We start from the raw sequence: 14,842 nt of genomic DNA, 5'->3' as shown, positions 1-14,842 counted from the left end.
ACACTTTTCAAGTCTTGGTTGGTAATCCACCAACCTGTGTGAAGAGTTCTGTTGTTTGGATTTAGGGGTGTGGCAAAGCTGACTCTTGAACTGTGAAACCAGACATCTTGGCATTATGGGAGAGAGATTCCACTTCCACTTTGTATTTCCATAGACTTTGCCCACACCCAAATTGTTTCCATAACCTACTTCCTTCTGCCTTGTATGTAAGATGCTAAGTTGGATATAGTTGTAGTCCTTGTTTTTTCTATGGAGCTTTTGAGGTACTATGGTTGTTCTTAAGCAATTGTGTACATATTGGATCAAGCACATAAAATCTCCTTTTTTGATAGGGATTGTGTTCATGGGACATGAATAAGGTACTCATATTATTCAGAAGAATGTTAGACTGGGTTTTAAATGTGCTATAAGTAATTCTCAGAAAAGTTTAGTCTTATTGAGCTAAGGGGATGTTCCAAATGACTGAACTGTACACTTTTCATGCTGGAACTGGGGACTTAATACCTGAGGGTAGATGACCCCCAAACCAAACCAAACAACCAAATAAACAAATCTTAAATAAAAATCTTAAATCTTAAATAAAAACAATTAGATTCACATGGTTAAATGGCAAGAACTTGATCCTTGAAAACATTAAGGAGATCAATTGAACAGCTTATCAAATAATTTGTGGCCACTATCACTTATATTCATATATTGTGTTTTAGGTTTAATTTATTTCCCTCCAAAAAAGATACTTTACTGAGAATGTGACCCCATTTTTATATAGAGTATTATATAGATAATGATGTTTAAAAAGGTCACGAGGGTGGACCTTAATCCTATATGAATGGCACCCTTATATTAAGAAACCTACACACAGGGAAGATCATGACAAGAGGAAGAGGAAGAGACAGTCCTCTTCAAGCTAAGTAAACAGGGCTGAAACAAATCCTTTTTTTTTTTTTACAACTCTTAAAGGAAATGGCTCTGGCGGCACATTGATTTCTGTCCTCAGAAAATGACAAAATAAATTTCTGCGGTTAAGCCACACAGTTTAAGATGATTTGCTAAGACAGTTTCAACAGACTGATATTTTACCCCCTATACTGAACCCTCTAAAATATGTAGTAACAGGTAAATCAAATTCACTGTTTAACTTGTGATATTTAGCTTCCTGATAATTTGAAATGAATAAATTTATGTGTCATTTTGCTGAGTTAAATAAATCTTAAATAAAGAAGTCATTGATTCATATGATACATATGACATATCTACCCTTTTACCATGAACTGGGCTAATATACATTGTGTCTATCAATCAGATTATTTACATCTTCTCTTTCTTTTGAGAAACTTGGTTATTTAATGTGGAAGCACCCTATATTCCTTTTATATGACTAAATACATGCATGAATTTTCTCTATGTTCTACAGATGATTTCTCATCTAGCAGTGAAAATATTTTCCTTCAGAGAGATTGTATGCTTTTGGCTTTTTACCTCCTCTCCCCTCCCTCCCTCCCTCCCTCCCTCCCTCCCTCCCTCCCTCTCTTCCTTCCTTCCTTCCTTCCTTCCTTCCTTCCTTCCTTCCTTCCTTCCTTCCTTCCTTCCTTCCTTCCTTCCTTCCTTCCTTCCTTCCTTCCTTCCTTCCTTCCTTCCTTCCTTCCTTCCTTCCTTCCTTCCTTCCTTCCTTCCTTCCTTTCTCAATCTGTGGTTCTTGGGCCGCACCTTGGGCCATACTCAGTACTTACCTCTGGCTCTGTACTTAGAGATCACTCCTGGTGGGTTCAGGGGGACCATATTGGATGCCGAGGATTTAACCCAGGTTGACAATGTGCAAGGCAAATGCCCTACCTGCTGTACTATCACTTGGTCCCTTTACATTCTCTTTCTTATAGTATTTCAATATTGTTTAGTTTTGTATTTTACTCATTATGAGTAAGATTATATATATTTTTATGCTTTATGTATTTGCATTTTATTATTATGAGTAAGATTAAATATGTTTTATATTTTATAAATTTGAGCATATTTTTCTGTTGCATATTTTATCTGGTAGGGTTTTTCTTCACAAACAACCATTACATTTTAAACACATTCCTGTTAGGTTTTGCTTATACTGATTGAAGTTATCTATTTCTACAAATTTGTTAAAATTGATAGTTCTTTTTCTCAGGCTTTGCTTTATTTGATCTTTCAGTATTACCTGGTACATCGGACTACTTACTACTTCTGGAAAGATAATCACTCCTTCAACTTTGACTTATCAGAAGTCTGTTCCTCCTACTACATCATTGCACTCTCCTACTCAATATCCTTTCTCCTCCTTTTTACATCTTCCCATTTGGTAATTGTTGGAATATTTTGGTTGAGTTCAACCTACTTCACTGTATTCAATACCATCTATGGACTGGTGACTTTTCAGGATCAATACAACCTAATAGTAGATAATCCTTTACTTGAACTTTAACTTCATGTGTTTAACTGATCTCCTTGCCCAGCTGAGTGATCAGTAGGTATATTTAAAGTTAAAATGTCAAAATACATTTTCTTCATACACCCATGTCTCCTGAGATCTTTCATATCCTTTTAAAAGCATAAGGAAAACAATTTGGATTCATGGTTGACCTCCTTTTTTTCACAGAGTCTATATCTGGCTTGGTAGTGGATAGTGGAGGTGGGGGGTGTCGGTCAGTGATGTATTTATCAAGCTTGGGTAGGGTGGGGCGTCTGGGTTTGACCCCCTCCCTAAGGTGCCGGAGATTGGAGGAGGCAGACAGAGGATCTTGTTTCGGGGTCTCCTTGAGCCTAGCGTCCAACGTTGCAAAATTCTACTTACCTGGATTTGTGGGGCTTCACTCGTGTGTGAGTTTCGGCCCAAGTGTCTGGAAAGCACCCTGGAGCGTGGCGGTGGCTGGGTAGTGGAGGTAGTGATACAAGTGATATCTAATCTCTTAGACAAACTTCTTGACTATCTTAATAAAATCCAAAATATGATCTCTTTGGGTTATCATCTCTTTCCTGGGTTAATGGAAAATTTCTCTTACTAGTTTCATTTCATTTTGCTGCCTTTATAGTACAGATCCACAGAATAGGTATAAGGATCATTTAAAGACATGATCAGTCATGTCATTCCTAGGGCCCGCTTAAAGCTTTGCAATAGTTCCCATGTAAGAAAAAAATGTTTACAGTGGCAATGGATCTCATACAGCAGCCCTCAGGGCCCTAGGCAGGCAGCATTGCAGTTACTACTGTCACCACCTATACACTGTTGCTTCAGTTGACTAAGAATTTTTCCCTCAGGGGCTTAGCTTGTAATCTTTAAGATGTTCTTATCCCTCACCTCCTTCATATAAATGTTCAAGTATCCCTTTATTAGAAACTACCTTATTTCCCAGATACCTTATTTAAAATAACACGTACTTCTCCTCCCCTAACTTCTCTGGCATAGTAATCTCTAGCAGTCAACTTTTCTTCATGCATGTAAAATTGTTTCATGTGCTGCACTTTTTTTTTTCAAATATGTTTCTTGGCTATTGTTTCTAGGTGCCTAGGTGCCCACTGGAATATGAATTCTGCAATTGCTGGGGTTATTATCTTGTTCACTGACATTTTCTTAGTGTATAAGTAGCTTCTCAAATATCTGTTGAATAAGCTACTAGGTATACTAAGTTGACATACTTGTTTTCATCCAAGACCCAGAGAACTTAACTATATTCCCAAAGCTTTGTCATTAATAAATTAATTCAGAACCTGTGGTAAGGTGCATCAGACTTTCAACTGCTCCTTTATGTGTTCCTATCCTAATATTTAGGGTTAGATCCTTTAATTTCCATTTAAATTTTGAGAAAATGTTCAATATTCACAGAATAAAATTTCAAATAATGTGAGTTCTGGACCTATTTTAGCTATAACATGATGATGTGACTTAAGTATTGGGCCTTTCTTTCTTTCTTTCTTTCTTTCTTTCTTTCTTTCTTTCTTTCTTTCTTTCTTTCTTTCTTTTCTTTCTCTTTCTCTTTCTTTCTCTCTTTCTTTCTTTCTGTTTTCAATCATCATTTTAGTAAGAGGGAGATAAGAAATTCCTATATTGAAAAAGATTATTCCAGTGACCAAAACTTATGTATAGCTTATGAAGTTTATATAGTGCTTAAATAAGAGACATATAGTATGCTCAGTTTTGCTTTACTTAGTAAGGTAAGGAATATAGAGTCATATAAGATGTTTCCTCATTTTGCCTAAAATTTTTTTCTAAGTGAGACATTAATATGTAACAAATATTTCATCAGTTTTTCTTTAAAACAAGAGGCAGAACTGATATACAAATAGAAAAACAATAGCTAGCTGGCTGTGGAGGGGAAGGATACTGCTACTTTGGTGATAGATTATAATATAGTAACACATATTTGAATAGGTAGGGCCTGGCAAGCTACCTGTGGCATATTCGATATGCCAAAAACAGTAACAACAAATCTCACAATGACGAGACAAGAAGTCTCACGTTACTGGTGCCTGCTTGAGCAAATCGATGAACAACGGGATGACAGTGCTACAGTGATATATATATATATACATATATATATATATATATGTATCTCGGAGAACCCAGCAAGCTGCCAAAAACAGTAACAATAGGTCTCATTCCCTTGACCCTGAAAGAGCCTCCAATCATTGGGAAAGGCCAGTAAGGAGAGGCTGCTAATATCTCAGGGCTGGGAGGAATACAGATGTTACTGATGCCCGCTCATGTAAATTTATAAACAACAGGATGACAGTGATACTGTGATACAGTGATTTGAAGAGGTATGTAACTATATTCCTAAAACATATATAGCCTTGTGAACCAGTGTTACTTCAATTAAAAAATAACTTGCTTCATCTCTTCCTCCCTCCATCCCTACCCCTCCTCTCTTTCTCTCCCTACCTCCCACCCTTCACCATCTCTCTCTCATCTCTCTCTCTCTCTAATTCTTTCTGTTCCTAAATCAAGGTATAATTTCCTATCACTAATGTCAACAAAATTACCAAATTTAATGTTTAGAAAACCCCTAGAGAATATCATGCTTATAAAAGGAAAGTATCTTTAAAATAGTGTTTTAATTCTAAACATGCAAGCAGTGTACAATGCCTATAAATTGAGGAGCTTCTAAGAATGTTTTGAAAGGCTAAAAATAACGAAGGTGGGCACATGTATCAACAGATTAGCTCGTGTCTTAGCAGCCATTATTTCTCTCTTCTGTCCCTAGATACCACTCTGATAGATAAAAACAAAGAAATTCTTGCATAGAAATTTCAAAACAGACAAGTTGGTTCCTGCCAGAGTTGGAGATTCCAAGTTTTTGCACTTATAAACACAATATATTATTAGAGCTATATAGAAAATAAATCAAATTTGAGTCTGTCCTTATTGTTTAATTAGAACAGAAAGGCAACTATACAAAAAAAAACAATCCTAGATTCATAAGGACTGTTGTTATCAGGAAGTTGTGATTGGTCTTGTAGCCAGTGCATGCCCAGAGGCCAGGTTCAAAGCCAAGTGTAAAGTTTACACACACACACACACACACATACACACACTATTACATAACATCAAACATTTCTTCTACAACGTCCATATCTTATTCTCAGAAAAGCTTCTTGTTCAACATGTTCAATTGGCAAAAAGGACAAATGGGAAACCCATTTTTCATCTCAGGTTCTGAAATCTCTTTGTGTGATTTATTCAGGGTGGAAGTTCAGTTACAGAATAAATTATGCAGACACAGATATTTCTCTTATTCAAACAATAATCAATAGTCAAGAGACAGCCAGACCAATAACAATTAAGGTGTTAACTCCTATTTACACACTGAAGTCAGCAATGTTGTTAATGACACAGAAGCAGAGGGTTATTTCAAGGATAATGGCTCAATTCCTATTGCTTGCTTTCTATCAACTGAAAGAATCTTTAAGTGTATTTATTTTGGGGAATGTGGGGCCACATCATGCAGTGCTCAACACTTACTCCTGACTGTACTCAGGAGTCACTATCAGTGACGCTTAGGGGGCCAAACCAAAAGGGTGCTGGAATTGAACTAGGATCAGCCTGCATATATGGCAAACATCTTAACTCCTGCACTGTCTCTCTGGGTCCAATTGACAGAAACTTTAATGCGCATCATGACCTACCTGTGAACTCCCTGTTTGTCCTTTTCTTCCTCTGCCTTTTCTGAGAAGTAATTGGTGAAGTATAATCATGCATTAAGTGTAAACTCTACAATGTGAGAATTTGGTATATAAATATTTTATAAAATTAGCATGAAATAAATTTTGTAAACATTTATATTGTCTCACATAGTCACTTTTTGGTATGTGATGAGAATTTTGTTTTGTTTTGGAAGCACATCCATGATGCACTGGCATTGCTCCTTGCTCTCCACTCGGAAATCACTTCTGGCAGTGCTAAGTGTACCATATGAAATGCCAAGGACTGAACCCAGGTCAGTAGTGTACAAATCAAGTGTCTTACCCACTGTACTCTTTCTCTGGTCCGGGTAATGAGAACATTTAAAATCTACTTTCATCAACTTTCAAGGCTACAAAACAGTATTTGTCAATACTAGACACCTAGGTATGCATTAGATATCCAGAACTTGTAACTAGAAGTTGGTTTTCCATTCCAGTACTCACGTGGAATGGAACTAACTCCTCAGATCTCTTCCTTACCCTGCCAGGTAAAACAAACATTCTTTCCACTAAAAGAGTATTTTGTTGTTATCCAATTCTACTGGATAACAAATTGGACATAGCTATAGAGAAATTGAAACAAGTTAAATTTTATGAAAGACTTTACAGTTGTAATTTCAAGTATGCTTTCTGTACGAAGGAAGAGGCAAGTTACAGTGCTGACCCTTAACTGTTGTTCCTAACCGTAAAAATTTCAAAGCTTTCTTCCTTCCTGGCTTTACATTGAGCTTCAACTTTGGTAAAGACCCCAGAATCTCAGCTTTTCATGGATTATATCTCAATAAACAGAATCAATTTGTTCTCTTTGTCTCAATTGATTTGATAGTAAAATAAATACAAGCTAATTGCTATGAATTTAGGGAATAAATTTCCTTAATCTAAGAAGACTTGGGATATTGGAAAAATGAGAACTATACAAAAGTACACAGCTGGCATTTATCTTTATGTTCCTAGCAGAAGACTCTATGGTTTCTATCTCCTTATGCGTGTTAATCACTTCAGATTTTAAAATGTTGACTTCTAAAAATTCTGTCATGACCATTTTACTTAAAGTAAATTAGTGTTGTCTTTTACATTTGCTCTGCCATAACATATCCTTCTTTCTTCTCTCCACCTTAGATAACCCTAATTCTATTTATCAGTGTTCACTGTTTTCTATGAATTGTTTGTTTATTTTTGTTTATTTGGGCCACACCCAGTGATGCTCAGGGCTTACTCCTGGCCCTTCACTTAGGAATTACTTTCTGCAGTGCTTAGAACACCATGTGGGATGCTAGGGATTGGACCTGGGTTAGCCACATGCAAGGCAAGTGCCCTACTAATAATACTTTCTGTCCAGCCCCACACTGGTTTCCATTTTTATCTTATTTTTCACCTATTTTATATATTTTTTTTTCTTTTTGGGTCACACCCGATGATGCACGGGCTTACTCCTCACTCAGGAATTTCCCCTAGCGGTGCTCAGGGGACCATATGGGATGCTGGGAATCGAACCTGGGTTCCGCATGCAAGGCAAACACTCTACCCACTGTGCTATTGCTCCAGCCCCTGTTTTATATTTTTTATCCATATTTTGCACAGAGAGAGATCCTTCACTACAGATGTGCCATGCCATGCTTGAACATTATTATTATATAAGTTATACCTGCTTCTAAAATTATTAAATGCAGGAGAATAAATTAGATCCGTGTTGGCCTTAAATAAAAATGCATTCATATAATTGCCATCAGGAACTACAGTTATATTTTATAATCTGTCATAAGCTTTCAATTCCAACTAAGATTTGTTCTTGAACCTAAAGTAGACACCTTTAGGCTATACAGGAAACAGTACTACTCTTTTTAATTCTTTTCTCTCTTTGTGATAATAAATGTATAATGTCCAAAAAGACAATGATAGCAGCAGGATCAGCAGAGCCAGGTACTGAAATATCCCAAATGCCTGGAGTTATAAGGTGTCAATAAAAACTTATGGCAGCAGGAGTGTAAAGAGAATGGTAAAGATGGTTAAGAAAGATGCACAGACCAAAAGAAAGGGAAAGAATAGGCAGTTGGTTTTTAAATAGAAATAGAAACATAGAAGTAAAAACTGATAAGAGAGACAAGGAGAAAGGCAGACTAGAGATTCTATTGTGTTCTAAATCTGAATAATCTCCCCATTTTCTAAAAAACTTTACTGCATATGACAATTTCTTATACTTCTTTCCTGAATCTTAATAACCATCATCACCTAAGGTAAACTGACTCCCCAATTCTCTTTTCTACAGAACTTAAGATTGTTGTTAAAGTAGCTGGTAGAAACATGAGGCAGAGTACCATGTGGGCATACTTGCGAACTAAATAATGGATGATATGAATATCTGCCCATTTCGTCATTCATATCCCTCTGTTATTACTCACTGTACACATAATTCTGATGAAATTAAGTACTTTGGAAAAATAAGAATATTTATTTATTATTCAGATTACAACACATGTGTCTCTTCTTCAGAGATCTGATCTTGAGCCTATGTTCTGTCAGATATTCTAGATATACTGCTATTTTTCAAGCACTCTTTATGTTTTCTTCATGCACTCTATCAATCTGTTTCTAATTGAATGTAATATAACCAATCTATATTTCACAGTATACCTGTATTTTTTAATTACACAATTAAAATATCTCTAATAAAATATAAGTGATAAAGCATAGAAATTCTATATTTATTTAATTAATGTATGACTGCTTCAAGCCATTGGAAAACAATCCATATGACAAAATAGTCATTTTATTAAAATGTATTTTCATTTTATCCTGGAAATATTGGGATACATTTTTGAGCACATGTTATGTATTACATAGTTATTAGAGCAGGTGTTATAGTCACGTCTAGTAGTAGACTATTAAAGTCTCCCAGTTGTACTCTCTTTCAATATATTGTTCTCAGAGTGATTTAAATGTTGACTTCTGACACTCTTTCACTCCTTTCCTTCTCATTCCCCTTCTCTAGGGAAGTCTTTGGAAGCCACATGGAGGAGACAATATGAATCACAATATGAAAAGAAGTGGGTGTCGAATCACCATATACAGAAATAGCAGAAATTAAGGAACAACAGGATCAGACCTTTAAAATGATAAATTTTGTGTTTAATGCAGTAAACATTAGTGAGATCAATTCTCTTTTGTAGCCTACTTCACTTTATTACAATCAAGGGGAATATAGGTATTGGACAGATACGAGAAAATGAATTATACATAGCAAAAAATAATAGTCTTATATTAGTAAATGTTTATAATTAAAAATTAGAGCTGTCAGTCAATGCCTGGATATGCTAAGGATTTTTTAAAGCCCATGTTTTTTTTTTAAACATCATTGGTGATTGGATCTGGTGATCTCTTTTTTTTTTCTGAAATATTCACAAATTTTATTGTTTTATTAAGATACAGGTATTTTATCTAGATTATCCTAGCAGGAGGGAGACTGGAGACACAGGTATGGGAAATGCGCAATGGTGGAGGGATGGGTATTGGAACAATATATAAATAAAACTCAATCATGAAGAATTTTGTAACTGTATTTCATAGTGATTCAATTAAAATACATTTTAAAATAATAATCTAGATTCCCCCAAAATAATTGTGTATTTTATTTTATTTTTTTTTTATTCTTTTATTGAAGGATCTGGTGATCTCTTGAGATTCCTAAAGCTTCACTGTTTCTCTCTACCACTATTTCAAAAGGAATAATTTATTTCTTGTTTACAAAGGGTTAAATTATCATGGCCTCTGAGAAATATGGGAGTGTGGTCTCTGGGCACACTCAGAGTCCATATGAGGCCAAATTCATAGCATAAAATATAAAAGCATTCATACATATTTTCTAACCTTTATTTGATTAAAAATTGTTATGACTGAAAGACACTTGAGCCTACATATCAAAAAGGATAGAGACATTCAAGCTACTTATGCCAGAAGGAATCTTCATTTTTATATGACATCACTTGGAATGAAAAATAACACACCAATATCTGTTTTGGGAAATAGAAGCCATATTCAGCCATTATTTATTCTCAGCATCCAAATAACCCAATGCCTATATCTGTTATCTAAAAATAAAAGTACAGCAAAAAAAAATCCCACTGACTCAAAAATCTTGTACATCAGTCCTTTACATTTATCACTTTATTTAATATGGTTTTCTTGACTATTTTCAAAACAGGAAATGTTCTGTTAGAGAAAATAATGCCTGAAATAATATTATAAAAAACATTTTTAAAGTGTTTTGAATCAATCACACAGTGGACATATCTCTAGCACAACTTAACCATTGAACCCGTGAGGAAATAGGGCAAGGTCCCTGCCCTCACAGAGTTAACAATCAATATTGGCTCAGAAATCATCAGTCATGAATCTCTCAAGGCATAAGCAAAGTTTTAAGCTGTAAGCTTAGAATTAAGTATATAATTGGGAGAATAAAATTGGTAATAAGATCATTCAAAAGAAGAGGAGAGAACTTATACCCTGATAGAAGAATAACTGGAGAGAGAACATTACCAAGAAGTTGGGATTTAAGATGGACTTTGGATAGGTTACTTTACTGTTTAGGAGTTAAATTTTGCCCATGTGGCAGAAAATCTAAATTCAGAGTTAGAGGAGAGGGTTATCACCTTCATTTTTGTTTCTTTACCATATTGAGTATTACAGAATCAAGTAATCCAGGGTTGCCACTGTGGGCCATTAGCACCAGACCCACAGTTGTTGTGATGTTTTCTATTGTTATTGCAATAATCTGCAGTGATGGCATACTTTACTTGCAATGCTCACTGTGGCTCACAGACTCTGTTGTCCCAAATGATAGTGCTCCCAAGATCAAGTTATGCTTGCAAGGCAGGCATTCTGCCACTTTGCTCTCCTGGGTCTCTGCTGTTATGCTCTTGATCTACCCTCCATAGTTAGTTTTAACATGTATGCTTCAGTTCCAGCCATCCCTTCTATGGTGATTAACCACTGGAAAAGGGCTTCAATCTCTTAAGACCAACATTAATCACTTTATACATTATAGGAAAATAGAGTCATGGGACAGTTAAATATCTCCCTCAAGAAAACATGCATACAGCTGCCTTAGCTTTAGGAGTCATTCCATGAAGTTGGCCATCATAAGCCATACTATTAACCATCACTCTAGAGCTTCCTCCTCTGAAGTTATCTTGGCAAAGATGTGAGAGCATAAGGTGATAGTGAAGGCAGAAGGAAGGACTGAGGTGGAAACAGAAATTAACACCAAATTTACATTTTAAGTAGGAATGTTGCCTAGGGGAGAAGTTTATAGTGTTTGCCATTTAAAAAAAATTCTCAAGGATTTAAAGGAAGACCAAATCAACAAGTAATTCAGGCAAGATGTTCATTTACTTCAAAGCAAAAGATGAAGAGGTTATGAGAAATAGAGGAGAAATTGTCTAATATAGTTAAACAATGGACAAGACATTTTGCCATATGATCTAAATTTTCTCTGTAAGATTTTTCCATGGGCTGGAGCAATAGTACAGTGGGTAGGGCGTTTGCCTTGCACAAGGCAGATCTAGGTTCAATTCCTCTGTCCCTCTCGGAGAGCCCAGCAAGCTACAGAGAGTATCTCACCCGCACAGCAGAGCCCGGCAAGCTCCCAAAGGCGTTTTCGATATGCCAAAAACAGTAACCACAAGTCTCACTTGGAGATGTTACTGGTGCCCGCTCGAGCAAATTGATGAGCAACGGGATGACAGTGATACAGTGAAGATTTTTCCACTCGCCATATGTAGTTGATAATCAGTAAAGGTTTTACCTTTATCTTTTAGTCCATTTTCCCTCAACTAATTACTTATCGCAAGATAGTTCTTTTTACCCATTCCTTGTTTCCTTTTTGCCTCATTTGTCAACCTAGAGCTCACCCCAGGTTCTTAGAGGAATTTGTATTTGAGCTACTATAGAATTTGAAGGGTTAGAGCCTGACAGCTCTAACAAAGTGGGAGCTGATTTTCTTATCTTCATATTTTCTTATCTTCATGTCTCCCCTGTCCATCCCCTTACATATAGCCTTTTCCTGATAGCTACTTTCTATCAGAGTGTAAGCATTTTTATTTTGAGTGAAAGGATGAAAGTATTAGATTGATATGGAAAGTCAGTTGGGATTTGTACTGTCACTTCAGTATACATAGGAATGCAAAAATAATCCAACTGAACGTTTTTGGAGGAAGCTACCAAGTGGTGCTCAGGTGGCCTAGGTACCTTTCCTGGTGATACTTTGTCAACCCGGGCAGAAGTTTAGTGCAATGGCCTGAGAAGATGGTTCTGCTCAGGTCCTATAGTGCCGAGAACAGCAGAGCCAGCTAAACTTAAAGTATGCATACTAAACTTAAAAGTATCAGATAGATAAGATATATCAGATAATTTCCATTTTGATTGTTGGAACTTATACTGAAGGAACTAAAACTTAATTTCTTGACTAAGATGTCCCTGGAACCATTGTTTATACTAACATCTCTGAGTTAGGTATTCCTTCTGTGGAGCCCCTTGTATTAATGCAACATCATATTATCACCTGATAATCATATACTTTGATTTTCATGAGATGATATGACTATCACATGATTGCCTACTTAAAAAACTGGGAGGGGGTACATAAAACTATACTTAGGGCTTACTCCTGGCTCTATGTTTAGAAATCATTTCCCATAAGCTTCAGATAACCATATGTAGTGCCAGGGATCAAACTAGGGTCAGCCAGGTGCTGGATTAATTTTTTCTTTATAGGCTCTAGGATCTTGGAGAAAAACTGCATTTGATTTATGTATCCCTAATCAAACACAATGCCTCAAACATGAAGATGAAAATGTCAATGTGGAATAAAATTGTTTGTTTTAATTAGGGGATGTAATGATCACTCAAAAATTTAATTTCAAGTACTACTCATAGAAAAGGTTTATGAAGTCAAAAGTAAGGCTAGTTCAAAGAAAAATTCTGAAGACAAAGGAAGAAAAAAATCAGTTTGGAATGAATCCTAGAAATTACTTTGAAATTTGATCCTGATATTTTCTTGCCCTTAAACTCATGGGATGACATTTAGTTCAGGAAATCACTAATCCTATTGTTCTTTGAAGTAAGACCTATTGCTATCTAAAATTTATATGTTACTGTGAATTGAAAAGGCAATTCAGTAAAATAATAGAAACCCCCTCTTTCTTAGGCTGAATCTTACAGTCTATACATGCCTTATTGGGGGAAATAAAAAAACAAAAGAACTTTTTCTAAGTAATACATTTGAAGGAAACTTGCATTGATATTCTTTTTTTTTTTCTACTTTCTGGGTCACACCCAGCAATGCTCAGAGGTTAGTTCTGGCTCTGAAGGCAGAAATTACTCCTGATGGTGCTGGGGGGACCATATGGAATACTGAGGAATGAATGAACTCAGGTCAGTTACATGCAAGGCAAATGCCCTACCCGCTGTACTATGACTCCGGCTTCTGATATTATTTTCAAAACTAAAGTTTTATGTTTTGATGAGACTTAATAACTTATAAAAGAAAAGCAGTTCTATTTTACTTCTCTATTCATTTATCTTCTAGACTTGCTTCATTTAATTTGTGAAAGAAAGATAGGGCATTTAGTAAATGAACTTTACCATCCAAAATAATTCACAATTTCTACAGCTAGACTACTTTCTGATCTCAGCAGGAAATAGATATCTAGCTGGGTCATCAAGGGAAATTAATTATTACTTAATGTATTTATTGGATTGCTAGTTGGGAACCTCGTACCAATGCTCTCAAAACAAGAGCATTGAAACATTTAGAGTGTAGTAGCTCTAGGTCATGGCAAGCAAAGTTAGTGCCGAGTTCCTTTGATTCATATTCTTTTGATGTATTTGAATAAGTGGTTGCAGTAGCAGATTATGTCATCTGAAGTTCATAAAAAACACTTGAAGATGTCAGAGGAAATGAGTAATCCTTACCTGAAGTTAAGTAGCCAGCGCCTCTTACCAGAAAGTGACAGTGGCAAGTATTTCATTTATTATCCATATATTTTATTTTATATATGCTTGGGGGCCACATGTAGCTGTGCTCAAGGATTATTCCTGGTTCTACACTCAGGAATCACTCAGGGCAGGACTCAGGGGATCACTTGGGGTGCTGGGAATTAAACCCAGGTCAGCTGCATGCAAAACAAGCACCTTACTCACTGTACTCTCTCTCTGACCTTCCATGCAGTAAGTTACAAACCTGTTACAGAGAAGACTCAAATGAAAATACATATCTGATGACTTGACAAAATTGGAATGGAGAGTGCAGGGAGTTCAGGGTAATTTCGGAGGTCACAAAGCAAAGATTTCATTAGACTTAAAGCAGACTTTCAGTAGCTCTGGTCACTGATTGCATATTTTGTCTTGCCAAAGTTTCAGCTCAGGAAGGAAATATATATAAGCCTACATATAATTTTGAGACATTAACTCCAACTTTCCTTAGTTTCCTGAACTATGGTGATTTATTATGTCTAGAGCTGTTTTGTAGTACTCTGAATTATAGTAGCATTGCCTCCATGGAAAAATAAGAATCCCTGTAGAGGATAAAAAAGGAATTTGTCTAGATCTTAACACTTAGGCCAACTGACAAATGCATAGAGAA

This window comes from Sorex araneus, chromosome 1, assembly GCF_027595985.1.
Source record: "Sorex araneus isolate mSorAra2 chromosome 1, mSorAra2.pri, whole genome shotgun sequence".
Taxonomy (NCBI): Eukaryota; Metazoa; Chordata; class Mammalia; order Eulipotyphla; family Soricidae; genus Sorex; species Sorex araneus.
Note: the sequence above shows the minus strand (reverse complement) of the source record.